General features: G+C 47.8%; 1 long non-coding RNA gene across 1 annotated transcript; it reads left to right on the top strand.

The window, feature by feature from the left end:
- The first annotated feature begins 9,207 nt into the window (after positions 1–9,207).
- On the top strand, positions 9,208–10,963 carry LOC128817662 (uncharacterized). The gene is made up of 2 exons (XR_008440251.1): positions 9,208–9,266; positions 10,414–10,963. It is a non-coding gene; the product is annotated as an uncharacterized LOC128817662 (long non-coding RNA).
- Positions 10,964–22,216: the final 11,253 nt, after the last annotated feature.

Genomic DNA, 22,216 nt, shown 5'->3' with positions numbered 1-22,216 from the left:
GTGTTCCTCTGCTTACACAGAAATTTTGAGTACCTGCTGCAGGGCTGTTTTATTCTGTGATCCTTTCTTCCAGAGTGGTTGCCCTCCAATACCTCTCAGTCTGAAAGGCTCCTGCTCTGCCTGGCAGCTGGAGGAGAGAGTGCTCCAAGCACGGGATGCCCGACAAGGGGGCTCTTCTACTGACTTCCACTGAGGTGTGCTAGATTCCAGTGTTTGCTCTGCAGCTCAGGAGAGCAGGCTCTGCTGGGCAGGAGGAGCTGCCCAGCACTGGGATGTCCTGTGTGACATCTGCCCTGCCGGCAGTTTGAAACAGAGCAAGGTGAAGGTCCTGGAAAACCCAGAACGGCTTTACCTGGAAACCTCATTAAAGGGAAATGAAACTGCTTTTGCTCTAACCACACTCAGTGATAGCTGTAGCAGCTTGGCCTGTCACTTCCTGTTGCTACCCTGCTCCTAGGGCTTGGCTTGGCTCGAGAGCTTGCAATGCTGTGACACTGCACCCGAACCTTGGACACTTGCGTGTCCTGCATCTTCTAGATCCAGGTGATTCAAAGCCAATTCTAGTGTTGCTGCTGCATGGACACAGGAGAGGATTGAAGTCTGTTGCTTTCATTTTTAAAGTGTAGTGAGAAATTACAATCCAAACTAAGGAATTCGAAGCTGAAACTGCATTTTTCAAGGGGTGCTGTAACTCCTGGTGATCACAGTGACAACTCTTGCCCCAGCACAACAGCCGGAGTCTCAGACAGACCCTGGAGGCGTTGCACAACTTTATAATAAAAAAGATTGATGCGAAAAAGTGTTTTTGTCACTCAGTATAGCTAAGGGAGAAAAATCAGATGACAGAGGAGGTGCAGTTTGCCATTGTCTGGTGCAATTCACAGAGCCACATGCTTGGTGAACATCTGGCCTCAAGGCTGTCATGGGGATGGAGGAGGGAGCAGGAGAGGAGTGAAATGAGGCAGCAGGATAAGGCTTTGTCTGAAGACTTTGAAATACAGGTGTACATAATGCTGAAAAAGCAGAATGAATGGTAACCTATTTTGTGGCTTTTTGATGTCTAACTTAGCTGCCAGTTGTGGTAACAGCTTTGTCGGTTCTTACAACAGAAGGTGTGTTGTTCTCGCTGTCCTGCTCGTGCTCTTGTTGGGAAGAGGGTTTGCTCTGACCATGCTGGCTGAAAAGCAGACGTCCCTATCTCATCCAGTGACCCCCAGCGCCAGCCTCAGAAGCCAGGGCTGAGTTGGAGCCTTTCTTTCAGCAGCAGACTTCATGTCTCACGTGCTTAGAAGCATCTGACATGTCTCACATGCTTAGAAGTGCCCCAAAGGGCTGAACTTCAGCTGGATAGCCAGAGGGACGTTTTAGCTCTGGGCTTGCCAGTGTTTGCCAGGGGAACAGCTCTGCTGGCGCTGAGCTCCACTGTGGCAACAGGCTCTGACCTGGCAAATGGGATGGGCACAGCTTTCACAGGCCCTGTTCTCCTGGTCCCATCATTGGCCACATACCTGGGCAGCTGAGGCCAGGGGGAACAGAGTCCTGATTTTGTTTGGCTCAGTACTACTCCATTCCATCCTCTTGTTTTTGTCCTGGCTCATTCCTTGGCTCCTCTAAGACGTAACTTGGCAGGAGCACAATGCCCAGTGCACACACTTGGCAGCCCAGCTCTTGCTCGATGGCTTGAGTGTTGCTAAATGAATGATGCAACTGACTTCTGAATCCAGGCCTCTCTTGCATATTAAGTTACTGTTGCCTCCTCAATATGTTTTTCTGTACTACAGGCAAGTCCCTCTGGTCTTTCTTTCTGCTTTAGTGAGGATTATCTGCCCCATATAAAAAGCCTACCAGAGCTGTCCAACGTTTGGGCTGGTCCCAAAGAAACTTAAGGACCTGCAGGGCACTGTTTAAAAAATATAAAACAATGTCTTTCTGTGCTATCCTCCACAAACCCTCCTGCTGACCAGCTGACTTGTACTCCAGGCAGTCACCCTAGAGCCCCCAGCTCTCCCACTCCTCCTCAGCAGGACATGTAACACGCCAGGCTGTGGCCAGCAACACCTCATTTGTCCGTAGCTGGAGGCGAGCATGCAGCTCTGCTCTGTGCCTGCCCTGGGAAGGGGCGGATGCCGGGAGCCCCCCTGGCAGAGTCTCCTCGACTCGTTCGAGGCTTGCGAGCACGAGATTGCTGTAATATTGAGCAAGGTTTTCCAACACATGCTTTTCTCTGGCAAATCGCCACCCACAGTGCCGTGTGCCAACATAACACTTTGACTTAAAGAGGGAAAACTGCCAGATAAATGTTTTAGTTGCAGGCCTGTTTCATTGTTGAATTCTAAAATCTTGGCGAAAGCCTTTGCCAGTGGATGGGGAAGCAGCCTTGCTGTCGATGCTGGTGAATAGGGACTAAAGCAAATGTGTTCAGGGATGACATTTGGTGGACATCACCCGCCAGCTAATTACGTTCTGTTCCCTGCTTCTGCACCAAAGGCATGCAGAGTGGATCAGGGACAATGGAGTGAGGGGCCCTTTAATTGTCCAGTGGTCAGCAAGCAACAAGATTTCTTGTGATTTTGAGGAATATAGCAGTGATTTGGGGGCACTTTCTGAGTCTGCAGGTTGCTTGCTCAGTGAGATGCTGGTCTTTCACGGTTAGGAGGGTATGTCCCTGGGTTCAAGCAGTGCTTCACTAGGGCAGAACAGTAGAAGAACTAAAGGAAAAATTTTCATTGCACTTGAGTACCTGTAACAAGGGTGGAACACAGCTCTGCTCCCTCTGTTCCATGCTGGAACCCACCTGCTGGGGTATTGCTGTCCCTGGGCTCTGTTGAGAGCTCCCTGAGCCATTCCAGCCAAGTGGCTCTGTTAGCCCCATGCAGCCTCTCCAGCTACCCTGGACACAGAGAAAATGGGGGGTGGGTGCACAATCCAGGCACAATGTCATCAGCAGATCCTTCTGAAATAACAAGGATTAATACTACTTTGCTTAATAATACTTATAATACTTATAATACTAATAACAAGGATTAATACTACTTTGCTTCCCTCTGCCTGGATCTACAAGCACAGAGGTGTCAGAACAATCTATGCTCTTCTGCCCTAGACCCAGAGAACCAGACATTAGCAAAATGTCAGAGAGTTAAGCAATAGGAAGGAAAATGGTGAACTTCCCTGTGAAAGCAGTACTTGCAATAGAAAAATCTACAGTAATTGTTGTTTTCTAAAGAAACCCTTGTTTGCATGGCCTATGTCTTCTAGGGTAGCCACCTACACAGCTTTTCTTCATCAGGGATCATTTATTTTGTTTTCAGATCATTGTCTACACTAATTGTCTTAAACAAGAGTAACTTCCTTTCTCTTTATTCCCTAGTGGTCTTGATAGGTTTTAATTACCTTTAGGTGGTTCTCCGTATAATTGCACATCAAGTTCATTAATGATCACAATATGTTCACCTAATAGGTTTCCATTAAAATCCAATGGGTTCCCATCAAAATGAGTTATGGGAACTGACAGAAAACTCACTAAAATCCCAGTGTCTTTAGTTACAGTGAATTAAACATTGTGTCTATTAAGAAAGATAAAAAACAAATGTCAAGACAAAAAAAAATCATCTCACAAATTGATAAATTTATATGTACACAGTTCTGCAGAAACTATGAAAAGGCTCTTACTGCTTTAGGTCCAGTTAAGCAGTGAAGTTTTGCTACCTTGACCATATCATTGAAGTTCAGCTAAATGAGCAGGAAAGAAAAAGCTAACTTTATTGCAATGCATTGCGGTTTTGGGGGAACAGATGAGTCTGGATCCCTTGCTGATCTCAGTTCAATCCTTGTCACAGCTGCTCCCCACGGCTGCTGGGGAGCAATGGAGAGCACAGGGCTGGGTGTGCTGGGAGTGAGGAGCAAGTGCAGGCAAGAGGCAGCTGGCGTGAGAGAACAAAGGGCAAGGCCAGAGTGCTCGATGGAGCCGTTCTGGGCCCTCCTGCCCCTGCACCTTCCACTACAAGGAGGTCCTGCCTCTCTCATTTGCTCCATCCCCTCTCACTTTCCCTCACTCCCAGCTGCAATAACCTTCTGAGGCCCTGCAGCAAAATGGAGGAGCTATTTTTCCATTCTGCTCCCTTGACCCTTGATCTCTTCAGTGACTGGCAGCCCAGGTGCTTTCCAGGGATGGTTGGAAAGGAGAGGTCATTCCTGCATTTTAACTAGGAATGTCTCGAGGCTGTGAGGTGATGTCAGCCCTGGGGCTGTTTGTATCTTCTCATTCCATCTGGATCTTGTAGGCTAAGAGCATCTTGGAGCTGACAAAGTGCCCAGGACAAACCTTTTCATCTGTACCTGAGCTGCCCCTGCAGTGTTGAGCTCCACTGAGTGGTTCTGCTGCTGCATATGGGCTTCTGCTACAGCAAGCAGGACTTTGGAGAAAAAATCAAACTGCTCTAAATTCCAGTAAGCAAATCTGTGACTCTTCATGGCAACTCCACATTATTCCCAGGTTGTTTGCTATTTTCTCTGTTCTTCCTTCCCTGCTGCCTTCATTATCACGCTGAATATCACCAGGGCAGCATGACAAGAATCTAGAGAGACACATTATTAGGACAGCCGTGTTCATACCTCTGAACTGCAGCATTTGTTAACAATTCTGAGCTTGAAGAGGGGGAGGATAGCAAAATCTGCATTTCCAAATTAGAAAGATGTGTTTTAGCAGTGTGTCTAAGTGAGATATGTACTCCAGTGGCTAATAGTGACACTCAGGGACCTCTATTGCTCTGGCACATAGAAGGCCCCTTGGAGTGGCACAGACTTGGCAGGGGAGTGTCAGATGTGCCCCTCCACGTGTCCCACGCAGAGCATCTGCAGCGTTACCCTTGCCTGCTCTTTGCACTGTAGGTCCTGTTTCCTGTGCCCAGGCAGCCTGGCCCCACACAGCAGTGACAGGGCATTGTAGAGCTCTGTGTACTCAGAGGCAGGACACTGACTGGCAGAAGAACTTCAGCAGCACTGACCAACAGGCTCCTTAAAACCAGAGGCAGAATTGCAGCCCCTGCTCTGAGCCTGCAGCTGGGCCACACTGGCAGACCAGGGGCAGAATGGCAGCTGGAGTGGCTGGAACTTCAGGCAGGGATGTCTAAGGCTGGGATGTGGACACTTTAATGGGACCTTATGTGACATGCCAAAGGACTCGATTTGTGATGAGTTCAGCTTTCATTTTGTTGCCACAGGGGTTGTCTGCCTTTTAGTGTTTGCAAGAAGGCTGCCATGAATGCAGAGGGCAGTACCTGTCTGTGTGCACCGACAGCTTCAGTCTGGGATCAGACTGCCTCACTCTGGTCCTCAGGGAGACTGGCTGCATTGCCTTGAGAAACAGAGCTTGGGAGAGGAAATCTGGGCATTACTTTTCCTCTTTTAATTCCCTTGTGTGTCTAAGTTAGGAATGCAGAGCTGCTGGACACAGACCTTTCCTTTCCTGTTGCAGCCAAGTGCCAGCAGCCTTTCAGGGGTTCCCAATACCCTCAGCAGGAGACAGAAAGTGAACGGAACTGGCTTCCTGCCACAGAAAGGCTTTTGTGCCTGTTTCAGGCAGCTTCCTATAGTTCCCTTGGTGCCAAGAGGGGAACCAGAGGAAGTTCCTACAGACAGAAATGTGTTATTACTATTTCCTGTTATGAAAAGCCACCAATGCAACAAATCTTAGTGGTTTCATTTGTTTATCTCAAAATGAACTAAGAAACTTAAATTTTTTTTTTGTCACGTGTAATTAATTTACAATTTTTCTCTGCAGTTGCTGGAGGTAATTTAGCATTTTAATTAGCTCTAAGCTACAAACACATGCCTGACCTTAGAAGGAAACAAAAAACTGTTTTCTGGCACTTACAAGTAAATAAAATAGTCCTCTTCTCCTCTTGCCACCATCTTTTATTTAGTGCTCCTAAAAGGTACCAGAATGTCAACCTTGGAGATTGATTCTCCTTCCTAGCCTGGAGACCGTGTCTGTTCCTGAGGAGCTGAGTGCTGTTGCTGAAGTGCAGTAGGTTCCCGTGCCATGCTGACCTTATCTGCTTGTTACACTCAGTCACAGCTAAATAAGCATCTGCAAGAGAATGCAGTGAGGACAGGACATGGAGGGCAGCCTGAGGTTTGCAGAGCTGTCTTCTCCCCTCCTCATTCCTTCTTTTTCCGTGCCCTTCCCTCATTCTTTGGCTGCAGATGTTTTCAAGCCATCCTGATTGCACTGGTCTCCAGTTGGTCACATTTTTTTGTTGACTGGCTTTTTTTTCTTTCCAGGAACACATGTGCTTTGCTTTCTCTCCAACTCTGTCACTTTTTATTAACTCAAACAAAATGTAGGGAAGCAAACACCTCTTTGAAAATGCTTTCAGTCATTTGATATGATACTGTCTGAGAAATGCTGAAACCATTCCAGGGCTCCAAGAGAGCAGACTGTGGTGGTGTCAAGGAGAGCTTTCCAGCACGTGCAGCTGGGTGCACAGCTCCTGTTACAGCCTGCCAAGGCTGGTGTGTGCAGGGCCGCTCTGCTCGTGGCCGCTGCCGCTGGGTGTTCCAGCAGGGATCTGCAGAGCAGCGCCTGCTGCTGCCTTTCAGGCCATGGGACGAGGCGTGCACATCACATCATTACTTGCCCAGCCTGGCTTCCTGATAATCCCTATCCCATTCAAGCCATCTCATCTCAGCTTGCATGCAGTATTTTATACATTTGAAACACTAATATGGGCCAGACAGTGGACAGCTCCACGGTGTCCTTGCCAAAGCTGGGGTCAGAGCACCAGTGCGAGTCTGTGGGTCCAGCTGACCTCAGGGCAGTCCGGCTCATTTACATCAGCTGAGAGTCTGGAGTACTTGGGAATACAGTGGGCTTGGCTTCAGAACTGAGGAATGGGGACACGGAGATCTGGACTTGCAGGGTTTGTGGTTTCAGTGAACATAAGGCACCTCCTGGCTGTGACAGGCGTTGTGAGTGCTCAGCACTTCTTAAAACCAGACCTAGTATCGGACTTAACACACCCAGTTACACATTAGTGTGTCCTCCTCTGAGGGAAACTGCACTCAGCTTTGGCGTGGCTGGAGACAAAATATTTAACATTAGGAAGAATATTGCTTTGTCAAGAGATACCACTTGGCAGCACAGGACAAGCTAGGTAGGTGTGAAAGCCACACACAGGAAGGCTGAGCTGTGCTGCAGTGCCTGACTTCTCCTGATGCTGCACGAGAAGGAAAAGCTGTACAACATGTGTGTGGAGCCCCAGCTCTGCTCCATTTTTTATGGAGAAGCTCAGGTGTTGTCCAGGATCAGAGATGAGATGTTGTTTGACACATCTGATTGCCAGACCAGGAGGAAAGATTACATTTTCATATTCACAGTTCTTGGCAAGCTCCAGATTTTTCAGCTTTTCATAGTTTGCAGAAGTGCCAAGAATGGAGGCAAACAAAGGGTGAAAAATATTTCGTTCATCCTGTGAACAGTGAGTTCAGGGACACCCGTTATTAATTGAGTCAAGCACAGAGCTCTGGATCCAACCCTGGGCAGGAATGCTCTCTTTTGAGACCTACCTTCTTCAGATCTTTGAAAAGAAGAAGAATGCTTTCTGCATGTGAAAGCAGTAAGTGGGATGGAGCAAATGCAGGGACAATTTAGTGAAACTCTGCTTTCTTGTCAAATTGAGCAGAAGATGTAAGTTTGTACATACCAGAACTGAAAGGCACTTGCACTCCAGAAAACAGTTCATAAATTTCCTTTGTGCTCCACACTCTCTCTGTGTGAGACCTTACTCTCTCTGTAAGGTCCACAGCAGAGAACCCCTTTTTATTGCCAAGGGAGACATAGGCCCAAGGAAAGTTTTAAGGAATCATAACTACCTCCTGAATCTTCATTAACCTTCCCCCATTTCAGCACTGGGGCAGTTTCCACTACTGTGAAAAGTCTTGCAGAGAGACAGTGTTCTGCAAAGCAGGAGTCTTAAGATAACAAAAAAAGAGAGTCTTCTTTAAGTAAATTATCCTTTGAATTTGGCAAAATTATTGTATGGGTCAAAAACTTATCAGGGCAAAAAAATGTATTTGGCATCTCTGTCTGGATTGTCTCATTAGTGCTGTAGGATGGTGAGTTTACAAAGCTGGTGGCTCTGGGCCGGGTACCCAAACCTGGCTACTCAGGCACAGATTCCCCGTGCTGAAGGGTCAGCAGAACTCGTGGGCAGCACCCTGGGCAGCACCATTGGCCCTTCTCTCCAGCAGCTGCTGCTGGGGAATTCGGGGTGAGGGCACCACAGGCTTAAGTAGCACCTTTCATTGTTGTGGTAACATCCAGCAATACAAGAGCTTTGTTTGCCTTGAAAGGCACAGGTGCAAACTGATGGGGATTTCAAACCTTTGTGAGCAAAATACTTGTTCCTCTTCCAGCCTTGATATATCAGACGAATTCCAGCTTTCAAAAGCAAAAGGTATCAACAAGCACGAACTGCAGCCAGACGCAGGAGAAGTGGCTTTGCTGAGCAGTGTGTTTCAGTGGAGTGATTTAGGGAATCTCTCTGTGTACAACTTGTGAACTCTGGCTGAGGTTACGGAACTGCTACATGAATGTTTCAAAGTATGTTGTTCCACATGTCAGGTATCTTTCAGATCAAGCATAATGGAGGTCCCTTACGTGTGAATAGGTCCCACTAATATGACAAAAAGGAGGGTTGCAGCCTAGGAAATGCCTCAGATGATTCTGTCTGAGAGGTGGAAGAACTGGAGAGCCAAATAGTGTGTACTGCTGGGCTTAAACACAGCAGAATCTGAAAAGTTAAGGAAGAATTCACATTCCCTCCTGCACAGAGGAAGTGTGATAAGGAACACAGTGAAGAGATTATGCTTTCATCTGATGGAGAATGTTGTGTCCTTTATGACCCTTGGACCAGCATTAAAGGACAACATTTCCATAGGAGAGGAAGAAAGAACTAAAAATATTTCACTGTCCTTTGGAATGAAGAGCTATTTTCTGCTGTCTCCAAACACTATTTCTCAAGCATGCTTCCTGATGGCTTTCAACAAGCCACTGAGTTATTTTACACACTTAAAAAGCATTCCTGATAGCCACTTTTCAGTTGCACACATCATTTTTGAGTTGGTTTAGTTTCTGCAGGCTCATGATAGGCTGCCATGGGCACAGGGAGCTTCAAGTAGCAAGGTGTTGAAGAAGCAGACTGGTTTCTCTGAAGGAAGCACAGTGCTTGAAGTACTTCAGTTCTGAAAGCCTCTCTTATCCAGTGGTAAGTACTGCTGGGAGTAATCAGCAGAACTAATAGCATGTGCACAGGGAAAGATTTTGCCTGAGTTTCCCTATGGCCATGTAAATCCAGGTCCAGCTGATAATGGAAGATGAACACACTATATGGAATGAGCTCCCCAGGTGCAAATGGCAAAATGGATGTTCCCAGCATAGGTGACACAAAGTAAAGGCAAGCACAGACATTCAGGGCTCTTTGGAGAGCCCCTTTCCAGAAAACAGACCTATCTGATTTCTATTATGGGAGGGAAACCAGGTGGCAAAAGCTCAGCTGGTCACTAGAGAATGGCCAGTATGCACAGGCAGCATGTCTTTAAAGTGTGCAGGAACACAGCCAGGACATTCAGTTTGGGATGCCAGCTCTGGGAATGGGCACTTCCCAGGGAGCAGCAGCCAGGGCAGCGTGGTAGAAGGCTGTGCAGTGCAGAGCCATCTCTGAGTGTGTTCACACAGGAGCTGCAGCTCCCAGTCAGTAGAACCTGTGCTTTGTGTCCTGCTGGGGCTCAGCGAGGGCAGACCCCAGCCGAGGAGCTGGGTAAACACAAGGGGCTGAGCACCACCACGCTCCTCAGAACTGGGCTGCTTAAATCCTGCCCAGCCCTCCTGCCACTGAGCCCACTTAGTCACTGCAGTGACTGCAGTGTAGGCAAGCCCCATTAGAAATAATGCATAAAGGTTAATGAAATACTTGTAGCTGTTTTAATAAGCGATTAATCTTTTATTACATACTGTTACACAGTCCAGCAGAGCAATAGATTGCTTTTAATTGTAGCTTATCATTATCTATGGTAACTGGCACTGATGTGCTGGTAACCATTTTGAACACATGCTGCTTATATGTATAACAGGCCAACCATTCCAATTCATTATTTATTAATGTTTTTTGAGCAGTGTAAAACTGGGACTGTAACATGAAGCATAATCAGGACAGGTTTGCAAAGTATCTGTGATATTGCAGGACTGCCTGGGAACGCTTGGAAAGGTGGCAGTGTTTGGTAGGGACACACACAGGTGGCTGCAGGAGAGTGTCAGCAGTGGGGCTGCGGGTGTTGTAGCACTTTGGGAAATCAGGAATGCTGCCATGCTTATGAGGGAAATTCCAGCTCAACCCGGCATGTCTTTCCCCGCAGGAGCCCCTAAATGAACAGCTGATCTGGGTCAGCCCTAACAGACAGTGGCCTAACTTGAAACCCTGCTGTAGGCATCTGTCTTTGGCTGCTGCTGGAAATGAGACACTGGCTCGATGAACCTCTGCTGTGGCCGCACACAGCTCTGTACCTCTACCAAAACCTGCCAGTGCAATACACAAGTGTCTGTCGAGGCTCCTGCAAGCATCCTGCTGAGTCTCTGTCGTGTTTTGCTGCGTGTTTCCAACTGCAGTGGCAGTTCAAGGATGTGTGACACAGAAGGAGCCCATCTGCCAGTGAGATAAGGGACTCTGCCTTATGCTTGTGGTTGGATGCAGGCTCCCACTCTTCTGCTTTCAGTGGTGCCTGAAATTTGCCTAGCAGCCCCTTTAGTTTTAAAATGTATATTAGTAATTTGGATTTACACACTGCCTGGGGTTTGTGTGGCTGTTCTTGCAGTGTAAACATGTGTGTTCAGTTTTTAGGTCTCTGTGCACAGAAAGCAGTTCTTCTCATTGTTAGCTCTCTGCTTAAATAAAAGCTAATAAAGAAACCTCTGAGCATGAGTCACTGTCTCACTCTCTGCATCTTGAAGTCACTTCTTAGAAAATGAAATGGGGAGATACTGTTGCATCCCTCTGATAACTGTTAGCAAAGAGGGTGATGTGAGTAATGATCTAATTTTATCACGTTGTGGTTTGAAGAGGCATCAGACTGGCTGCAGGTCCGCAGTTAGAGTTTGCTGGCACGGGGTATCTGACACAATCCTCACCAGCTCCGAGGCAAGATGGAAAACAGAGCACGAAGGAGATACTCAGCTCAGGGTGCTTTTTGATCCATCAGGGAAATGCAGGGTGTTCCAGGGTCAAACAATCTGGTTATTCTGATCTCACTGGGCTTCAATAAATACCAAAGTGGTCATTAGCTCTTAGGAAAATTCCCTGTTTTCAAAGCAGTGTTGCTCTGAGTGGTCCCTTTCCCTGTGTGACCCTGTGGATACATGGACAGCTGTCTGACACTGACTCCCCTTCCCAGTTATTGTCCAGCTTTGGTATTGTACCTGGCTGGATGGGCTGGAATTTGCCACATGATCCTTAAAAGCATCAAAGAAATGACACAAAGGGCAGGATTCATGCCAGTTTATCCATCAGGATTACTTCCATGTGTTTGTTCCAAGCCCAGTTTCTGCTACTTTGCAAATCCCAGGGGGTTGTGGAGATGAAGATTCCTATGGAGTGGGTAGTCCTCACCCTGTTGAAGAGTCTGTTTGAACAGCAAAAAATTTCTTGAAATAGCAACATCAGTGGGCAGAAAAATGTACAAGAGGTTTGGTTTGCCACAGCTTTCCTGAGGAACAAGGATGTGAGTCAGCCGTAAATAAAGTATTTATAGGGACGCTCACCTTGGGGCAAATGTCCTGCCTAGGGATGCTGAGTTGGGACAGGTGGGGACAGCAGAGGGAGGAACAAAGACACTGGAACCTGCAAAACCAAATTACAGCTCTGCCTTAAGAGCAGCACTGCTAACACATTCATTTTCCTTCAGACTGACTCCAGGTCACAGAACCCTTCTGCTTCTGCAGCAGTTTGATGAGTGTGTTTGTTACAAATCCCATCTCAGTGTGTTCTTTTTCCTTATGTCATCCTGCAATTTACTGCTTTTGAGAAACCACAGACTGATGTGGTGCTAAAAACAAGGGCAACACCTTGGATGACAATAGTGTGCCAAGAAAAGGGTTTCCTTTTCTCTGGAGCTGGAGAGAAAGCAGCTGCAGTTCAGCAGGCAAAGATCACTTTAGATCTAGGAGAATAAAATGCAAAGCAAGTTTTTGTTATTTCAGGATCACAGACCCAATTCTAGACCTTGTCTAAACATCTACTGAGTCCTGAAATTATCCTAGGAAGCCTTTCCTGTTGATCCTAGGTCCCATCAGGCAGTCCTCACAGTTACCCCAAACATCTTTGTTTAATATTTCATTCAATATCTGTAGATAGGTCTCATTTTCATGCTGGAAGGTGACACATGAAGGATGAAAAATGGAAGCATACACAGAGAAAATGACCTCTCAAACATGCACCCACCACTCTTCTCAGTTGGGCCTTAAGGGTTTAGGTGCAAATGAGAAGCACCAGGGTCTCACTACCCCCTCCAAGTAACATTAAGTATCAATAATGGAAGTGCTTACAGATACCCTGTACAATTCAACCCTTATCTTTTATTTATAGCTGACAAAGCTCAGAGAAGGAAAAAATATCATCATACTTTAAATAATAGAAGGTAGAGGTATTAAAACTACCCAGGCAGTTACAGTAGTTGCAGAAATGTCTCCCAGCAGACCTGAGTGTGTGTACACCGACTGCATTTTTAATTTTTAAAACATATTTCTTTCAAAATTATTCAGCAATACAAGAAAGCCACTTTTATGGGGTGATAAATTACTGTAATAAAACGTCTTTTGTCCAAGCATACAGACAGAAAGCCATTGCAGGCAGCAGAGACAGGCGTTAGCCCCCAGAGAGCCCAGACCCATAAGCAGAGGAGCGTGTTGATTTGTCTCACATGTTTTTAATTACTTTTAGAGCATCCTCTCTCTTTTTTAACTGCAATTTTGCTCTCAGTTAGCATTTATATGAAGGTTTGATTTCTCTGTTAGTTTTGAATGCAGTATTAGACCTTTGCACAGGTTCTGGAGAGCTGTGCTGCCCCTTCCCTGCAGCCCGAGATAAATGACTTGGTACCTGTCATTTATGTGCAATTAGAAATACTTTGATAAGATTTATATCCCTTTGAAACTTTAGAAACTTCTTGCAAGTATTAACTAAAAAAGAGATCACGAGTGATAATTAGGGGTCTGATCGAGCTCCCTTCAGGGCCAGTGTGTTTTTATCACAGCTACGTCCATCACTGTAGCAGGCTGCTGGATATTGCAGGTGCAGATGGAGTCACTGGGGTCTCAGTGGACTTAGTGCCAGTGGACACAGGACTTTTCCTTGTCCCTCTGGACAGGACTGTCAATCTTGTACCCTTTACGTCTCGATTAATCACCAGCACTGTCACTTGGTAAACCCAAGCAGAGTATCTTTAACCCCAGTCCTATATATACCTTAGCCATGTTCTGCACGTAATTCTTGCCCCCAAAGCTATGGCGTTTGAACTTCACAGAATAAAGTACATTTAATTGGACCTATTATTTTCTTGCAGAGGCAAAGCCTTTCAGATCAGGCTTCAGCCTCTCTGTGCCAATGAAAATACACATGCCTAATTATTTCCATTTTTCAAAGAACCTCAAAGGCAGCTGATGAAAGGAACCTTTTGCAAAAGCTCACAGCAAACAGAGTGAAGTCACCTAATGTGCAGCGAGAGGAAGCAGTGATCTCCTCCTGTGTGCACGGGGCCAGCGACTCTCCACAGTGCCTTGAAAGAGGGTGTCTTGCTGCTGCTTTGGAAAAGCAGATTGCTGGGAAATTGCTGAATTCATGTCACCAAAGAGGGTTTTTTGGAGTTTAGAGCTTTTAGGGCATCAAGTCTTTGGAGATAGGACAAAATGTTTTACCCTGCTGCTCTCAAGAGGCACAGTCCACTGCCCAGATTATTCAGGTGTGTTTCTTCCTCAATTTGAGAACAGTTCTCTTTGATTGTAATTTTTATCCTAAGGTCTTTGCCTTCACTGACAGTGTATTTTCATTCTCTAGGTTTGTGTCCATAGTGAGTAAGAATTTCTGTTGCCCTGAAAGGCTCATGGTTTAACGAGTAGCTCTGTTGATATCAGCAGAGGGTTGGTGTGAGCAGTGGTTCTATGGAGTTCCTCCCTCTTGTCCCAGTATTGCCCACTGCAGCCCAGCAGCCCCAGACCAGCCTCCCCAGGCAGTCCAGGGGTCTGTTACCCTCAGCTGGCATCTATTGGCCTTGGCATGCGTGTGAGCTGAGACTCCGTCCTTTTCTCTTTGAGAGCCAGGTGCTGTAACTTAAAATGTAACACGAGTTTCCTCCACTTCACAGAGGCTGAAAACCATTCCCTATCATTTTTATCCTACTCAGCTTTTAACATACCCCTGTCTCTTCAAGTGTGGAAGTTACTGGGCCATGGTCTCACCCAGGCAAGTCCCCAAGCCCTCCCCTGTTCCCATGGGCTGGAGGTGGGTCAGACAGACAGACAGACAGACACACAAACATAGTGATGGACAGGCAGAGAGGAGCCCTCTCAGCTCTCCCCCTCCTGAGCTGTGGATTCAGTGCCCTGATGGTCCGTAACGCGCTGATCAGTGAGCTGGGAAATCTGGGAGCAGCCTGACAAGGCACTGCCGGCTCTCTGAGGAGTCTCGGCCGCCTGGCAGCTCAGGGATCCTGTGTGTGGTGCCCACGGCCACCTCCGCACCAGCCTCTGCCCATGGGCATCCCCTCCTGCAAAAGGAGTGCCTTCCCCTGGCGTGGAGGGGAGGGACACGGCGATCTCCTGCCCTTCTTCCCGTGGGAGAGCTGGAGGCCTTTCTCCACACCTCTCAGCAACGGGAGTGTGCCCCAGCCAGGAGGACGGGCAGGGAGGGGGATCCCATAGAGCGCTGGGCTGCTGCCCAGCTCAGGAGGGAGAAGGGAGCAGGTGGGAGCTCAGGCCCCTCCTGCATTTTTTCATACAAAGCAGAGGAAGAGCAGCTCCTGTTCAGCTCTCCACGGACACCAGTTTGCTCCACTTGACTTGTGCTGGTGTTACTTGTAACTGCTCTCTCTCTCTTTGGCTGTCAATGGAAAATTGATGCAGCCAGAAAGCTTTTGTCCCCCATCCTTCAAGGAGAGTGTTTATTATGAATTTATCAGAGACAGCTTTGTATAGGCCCAGACAAAGAGGTTTGTAACAGCAGGACTTATTTGGAACAAAGACTGAACTTAAATTAAAACTATTATGGGTTTTTTGCTCAGTCTGCAATCATTTGCTCAACTTTTACTGACTTTGCCTTGTCTATCAGAAGACATTTTTTCATCTGGACTTAAGCCCAGCTGGACTTAAGCACATGCTCAAAGCTAAATATGAGTTAAATTACTGTGCTGAATCAGGGCTTTTCTTCTTTCTGAGTTATTTTGCTGTGAATGCATTTTTGGCGCACATGAATATCAACTGTAGCTGTTATGCTAATAAAGTTGAACCTCCTGATTTTAATATTCTATATTTCTTTTCATTCTACATGGAGACGGTGATGACTTCTTTTGTATCTGAGATTTACATGCAGTCCCATATTTTAACAGTGACACATAATTTACATGTGATTAGATCAAAGTATTTACTTCCATGAGTTTTAAAACAACAAAATCTGATATTGAATATGCCTATTTTCCACACCTTTTAAGTGAATACAGAATAGAAATAGCAGCTTGAAGCAGCAGAAATTTCAAGCGATCTGAATTTAAGAGAGAAATTTCACTGCACTCTCCTCCTTTCAACTGCTGCTGTCATGGCTGGGGAGTGAAAGTGGCAATGTTTTTAGAAATGTTTCATGAAATACTTTATAAGTGCAGTTTAAATTATTTTTAAGTTGGGTAATCTGCCAAAGCTTTACATTGTTAACAGAGAAGGAGAAATTGCTGCAGAACTGAGTGGTGCGCTCGGGAAATGGAAAGGCAGTTCCTGCCGGGAGCACACTGTGCTTCCCAGAGAGTGTATTCCAGCATCTCTTAGCTGTGTCCAGAAGCAGCCCTACCTGGAAAAGGTAAGCACGTTTTCTGAGCAGCACAGGAAATCAAAGTACACCTGCAAGGAAATTAACTCAGACCATGTGCCCTCCCAAACGGGGTCCACATTCCTTTGGCAGAATTACTGCTGAGCCATGGGTGTCTTGTACTGTCCATTTCCAGTCAAATCAACTGCAGAAATTCAGCATTCCTGAACCTGCTTTTTCTGAAACTCTGTACTTAAGCCCTCTTTCTGCCAGGTGGGTGAATTGTCCTGGTGGTTTGTATCAAGTCCTCCGTGCGTCTTGCGTTCAATGCCGGCTGAGCGAGCCCGGCAGGGATCCCGACTGGGTGCCCTGGGACTGCCCCGGCATCCCTGAGCTGGGCACGGACAGCTCCACCTCGTACCAGCTGCGGGGCTGCAGAGGTCACCGGCTGCATTGCAGCCTCCTTGCTCCTTTTTGGTTAGGACGGGGCTGAGCAGAGCTCAGCCACTGCCGCCCGATTCCCGAGGTCTGTCCTTGCCGGGAGCTGTGGAAGCAGCAGCTTCGCCGCGGGGCCGTCGGCACCTCAGGCACTCGCTGCCGGTGCCGGGGCTGCAGAGCACGGCCGGAGGCCCGGGGGTTGTCCTGCTGGGCTGTAGGATTGGTCTGAGCGGGTTCAGGCCCTTGCAGGAACAACCCTTTCTTGTTTCAGCACAGCTCGGGGGTTGTGGACACGTGCAGGACTCTGCACACCTTGTGCAGACCTGAGCCGTGCCGGGCTGGGCCGGGATTGACTTTGAACACGGAGCGAGCCCTAATTCGTCTGTCTTAGAATTCCTCTCCTAACACAAGGGAATCGTCTCTCTCCACTCTGTGCCCGGGCACAAAGAGCAGATAATTAATTCTCTAGAGTAGGGATGAGGCTCTGGGGAGGCTCCAGACGCAGAGTCCTGCCCTTGGAGAAGCAGGAACAGCTGCACTGGCCCTCCTGGTTGGGGATTTTTTTTTCAGCTTACCCAGATAATAAGATCCTTTCTCCTCTTAACCTCTTACCTAGAGTGCAATTAGGGGTAAACTGAGCCGGCTGCTCTGTAAAGAAAGATGTGTCCTTAACCTGGTAAGAACAACTCCTTAATTATTAAGCCAGCAGTGGGAAGAGTGGTCTGAGTCTGTCTGAGCCAGGTGAGCAGGGGAGCCTGTGAGACTCACCTGGCTCAGTGTGAATGCCACACAGTGCTTTGATGAGATTTCATCTGCTCAACAGGCTCTGGTGAAGCAACAAGCTCAGCGAAACGAGTCCTGGCCAGAGCACAGAGCCCACCCCGCCCTGCAGACCTGCTCCCAGAGCCCATTAGTGCAGTCCATGCCGGTGCCCGCAGCCGCCGGCAGGGCCACACGTCCTGTCCTGCCGGCAGGGCCACACGTCCTGCCCTTCCCAGGGCTGCTGGTGTGAGCGCGTTCCGCCCTGTGCCTGTGCGCGGTCATGCTGGTTAACCAAATCCAGCAGTCTCTGTGGTGTTCCTGTGGGAGCAGACACAGTTAAATGGATCACAGGACACTTCCCACCTCTATTATCTGATTTCCCCCGAATGCATTTGTTCAGACTCTGCTGCTGTTGTTTGGTGACAGCTGTGCTCACCGAACCATTTTCTAAAAGCAGAGTGCATCCAGTTAACCACTTCACCTGGTACAGCAGTGCTGAGGCTTGGGCTGGGGAGCTCCCTGGGAGCTGCCTCTGTGGGAATTACTGTGGGAGCACGGGGTAAGGCTGGTGCTGAGGGATCAGATGGACCCTGCAGCAGCATCATTCCAGTGCTGTGGTCCTGGTGCTTTTCTGTGCAGGCCTTTTGTGAGTTTTTTTCTCCCACAGGCAAGTAGCAGACAAGATAAGCTGCTACTGCAGCAGATGACTTACATAAATGTTAATGAGCATCTAATGTGTACATAATTTTCCTGCAAAAGGTGATCAAAGGTAGGAGAGTTTTGACAGGCCTCATTCCAGGGAGCAAAGTGAGGCAATCTCAGCCCAGGGGCCAGAGCTCAGCAGTGGAAATGGTGCCTCCAAATGCAGCTGCATTCCGGCTCCATTTGCCTCTTTCAGGCTCCCTTTTTAATCTCTGCTTCAGCTGCCTTTCAAGTGAGCAGGGTTTTTTTCCCCCATGAAAGAAATACTAATCTCTGAGGCTCATTTTTACAGTGTGTTGCTGCTAGAGCAGCACCAGCCGATTCCCATCTCCTGCTGCACCACCCACCTGCCTGGATGCCGTGAGGACCAGCAGCACGTGGGCAGACCTGGGAACACACGTGTCCCTGTTCATGCCATCCTTCCCTCCTGAGGCAAGCTGGGTGGCTGAAATGAAGCCCTTTGCTGTCAGACAGAGCACAGGGAGTATGTGAGACACATCCTTAATTTTTGTGAGGGAGTGAAAGCGTCTTCAGCACGGCATCCAGCTATTCCCACAGACCGTCGCTGCTTTACTGTGGGCAGTGTCAACAAGTCCATGGGCTAGTGAGGCTTTGGGTGCTGAGCTCCTCCAGCATATTGCAGGGCAGGGTTAATGCCTGGCTTGGCTTCTCTAAACCCTGCTGGTGCCCTGTCTGTTGTGCCTGACTCCTCCCTGCCTACAAGCCTGCTCAAGACACGCTGTCTGGTTACTGATCTTACACCTTATCTGGCATCTCCTTAGTCTTCAGTAGAGCTGAAACTTCCCCATGCCCACCCGTTGTAAATCCAGAGCTAGGGACTGAATTGGATTGCATTTCAGTTCAGGGCTGCAGCCTTCATGAACTACTCCAGATGATAAATACTGGTTGGACTGATGTCTGTAAAGGCTTTACAGCTCCTTCTTAACTGAAAGCAAAGCTTTTCCTCCTGATTTGCTGAGTTCTGATCCCTGGAAAGAAAGGGAAAGGAAAGAAGACCCTGCTGAGCCCTGGGAGTGCCCAAGCCCCTGCTTGTCCCCTCTGGATACACCAGACTTGGGGCAGGAGTCCCTGAGTCGTCCTGGCTGGTGCAGATGATTAAAGGGACTCAAATGATTTAAACATCCTATTTCCCATTTCAAAACGTCCATGACCCTGTAAGACAAGATCTGGGAGATTAATTATTGCAGATACTGTTGTCAGCAAATTATGCCTCTTTCTCTGTTGTCCCTGATCAGATCATGATAATTACATTTACGCTTTGAAATTACTGAGGTAGTAATGAGGAGCTCTTGGTCTGCAGTTTGTTTGTGACAGGAAGCTGCCAGCCTGTACAATTGAAGTTTGCATTACTCTGGTTTGACATGCAGTGCACGTGGTAGCATTTCCCTTCCCAAACCAGGGGAGCATAACTCATGGTATCAGGTGCAAAAGCTGGTTTATGAGCCCATAATTCCCTTTATGGAACATTCTTTCAGGGTGGTTTAGGACTTGCTGGGCTGTGATCATTCCTACCAGTAAACCGGCGTTCCTGGGATGTTCGCTGCAGGCTAATGTCAGAAGAACATTTTATCCCTCAAATAACAGCCTCTACATGGTTTAAAAACCTTTCTCTGTAGCGAAAACAGTAACAGTGAAAAAATTGAAGCATTAGGCCCTTTTCTTAACAAAAATACTTGGAACATTTCCATTAAAAACATTCCCTAAGAAAATGAACATTTTCATTCCAACCCTCTGATAAGCACATTTTGCACAAACAGTACTTCTCATTTCCTACTCACTTTATAACCAGTCCTGGGTCTGACTCATTCGTGTCCATCCCACCTGGCCACTGGTTTCTGGCAAGAAAACAGGCTAATAGATATGAGAATGGCCAATTTTTCTTTTTTCTCTGTCCAGAGGACAGAGGTCTCTTTTTCTTTGCTGTGGTTGTAGTTTCACTGCTTTTTATTGAAACATAAATAGCCTTGAACAGCTCTGCTCTCCTGGAGACTGACAACTGACTGTAGAGGGACAATATTATTGTTTCTCTGCAGGTAGTTGAGCAGACACCTTGCAACTGGAGCAGGAAAGAGATCACAGGAGTATGTATGAGCATGGACAGCTCAGCCGTCTCTGCTGCTAGGTCTGAGACTGAGTTCTGGCAGGAGAGCAGGAATGTATGACTAAAGAGAAGGAAGTTGTATCTAATAAAAGGCCAGGCGTGGGAAGAGACAGCAAAAGAGAGGGTGTTTGGTGAGGAGACAGCCCCTGCCTTCTCCTGCCTGCCACAGCACCCCCTGTGCTCCTGTGGAAGCAGGGGCAGGGCTGCCCCCTCCTCCCCATCTTGTGTGTGGAGGCAGCAGATTGGTTTCCCTCCTGGTGCTTCCTCGAGCAGCTCTCATGTGGCAGCCTGCCTCGTGCAAATGAGCTGAGCTGCAGCTGGGCAACCAAAAGAGGTCCCAGTTTCCTCCGACAGACCAGATCTGGCTTGCAGGTGGCCTGCACCGAGTGCCAGCGTGCTGGAAACTGCTACCAGGAGCAGGGTGGCAGCCAGAGCTCGCTGGACCTGCAGTAGCGGCTCCGTTACCCGGCACTGGAGCCAGCTCTGCTCCTCTCAGTTCCCAGGCACTGCGGCATATGCTGTCTTAATGCCTCTGGCAAATTGGAATCAGCTTGGCTTTTTCAAAAGCCCTTTCATACAAAGGGCTGACATTTTCTGTGCTTTATTCTGGAGCTGGTTTGGGTTGTTAAAAATTATACCCAGTGGGTAGGAGCTGCCATACTTCCAATTCCTTGCGTGGCTACTCTGTATTTTATGACTCTCTTTTTAAAAATGTTATGTTGGTGTAAAGAGAGGGGAACATTGTTTTGAAACAAGACTGTAACAAGACATTGAAATAGATTTGGAGAAGTGCAAGTGGTAAATACCTGTCCAAAGAACAAACCACCCCGGCACCTCAAGGGCGAGGCCTCCAGCTGTGCAGTTATTCTGCCTGGATCACAAGCCCCAGCTGTAATTTCTGTTTCTCTAACTTAATTCTATACTTTTTTTACACTGGCTTTTGAAGAATGGATATTTATTTTCTCTCTGCAGCTCCCCATTAGCTGTAAATGCCTTTCAGTGGGTCACACTCTCAAGTGCACTTGTCTTTCCAAAGCTGTGCACGGTGCTGCATCGGGGCAGTAGGAGACAGGCACCCAGCATGGACCTGGGTCCACTCACAGGGCTGAGCCCAAATGGAGCAAACAGTAGGAACAGCAAAGCTCTCTTGTCCTGTCTGAACGGCAGACACAGAGGCACAGACACACCCCCCCAACAGCAGCAAGTGCAATGCAGGTCTTCATACTCATCTTCCAACATACCCTGGGAATGCAGGATGTGCTGCCTGCCTTTTCCTTGGATCTTCATCCAGCGTTTTTTCTCTCATTCAGTGGAGCAACTCCTCTTGACAAACCTTGTGGCAAGACTGGTGTGGTCATTTTCACAGCAGAGAAGCCAAGCAAGACTATGGAAAGAGATGTGGGGGAAAAGGGTGAATGGAGCCCTCTGGCAAGTCAGAACAGCTGTGTTCACAGGGTTTTAAAGGAACATAGCATTGGAGCAGTGGTACAAATAGAGCAGAATTGGGAGAAATTGCATTGGGCCGGGACCTGGGGTGTGCACTAGAATCTGAATAATTTTTCACAGAAAGTGGCACTGTTTCAACCCTGTGACTCTGTGCTGGCTAAAGCACAAGGGCACAGCAGTTACTGATCCCCTCTTGTTCTGTTCCTCTTGTCCCCTCTTGTGCCTGTTCCCAGAACACGTTGTAGTGTCAGAGCAGGACTTTCACTTCTGTTCTGCAACTATTTCAGACTCTCTGATTCCATATATTGATCCAGATGTTCCAGACTGCAGCTCTGCCCTTTTGGGCTGAGGGTGACATCGGCCACAGGCTTATTCCTGGTGCCTAGACTGGAGAGCCTGTAAGCAGTGCCAGTCTGAGTGCCTTGTGTGGGAGGGGCACGCTGGGCTGGTGAGTGAGTGATGCTGACTCAGGTGACTTTAGAAATCTCTTTTCCTATTCACTTATGCCAAGGACTGCTCTCTGAAGTCAGTCAAATAAATGCAGAGCTTCCCCAGAGGGACAAGTCAAAGGGAATTTGAACTGCCCTTACTGGTGACTGGATTGTGGGGGACAGCACAGAGCAACGTGGGGCTGGGCTGTGGGGCTGTTTCTGTCCTGAACACCCACAGCCTCAGCTGAAAGCAGTCC

The sequence above is a fragment of the Vidua macroura genome, chromosome 21 (genome assembly GCF_024509145.1).
Source record: "Vidua macroura isolate BioBank_ID:100142 chromosome 21, ASM2450914v1, whole genome shotgun sequence".
Lineage (NCBI taxonomy): Eukaryota > Metazoa > Chordata > Aves > Passeriformes > Viduidae > Vidua > Vidua macroura.
Note: the sequence above shows the minus strand (reverse complement) of the source record. Positions and strands in the feature narration are given on the sequence as shown.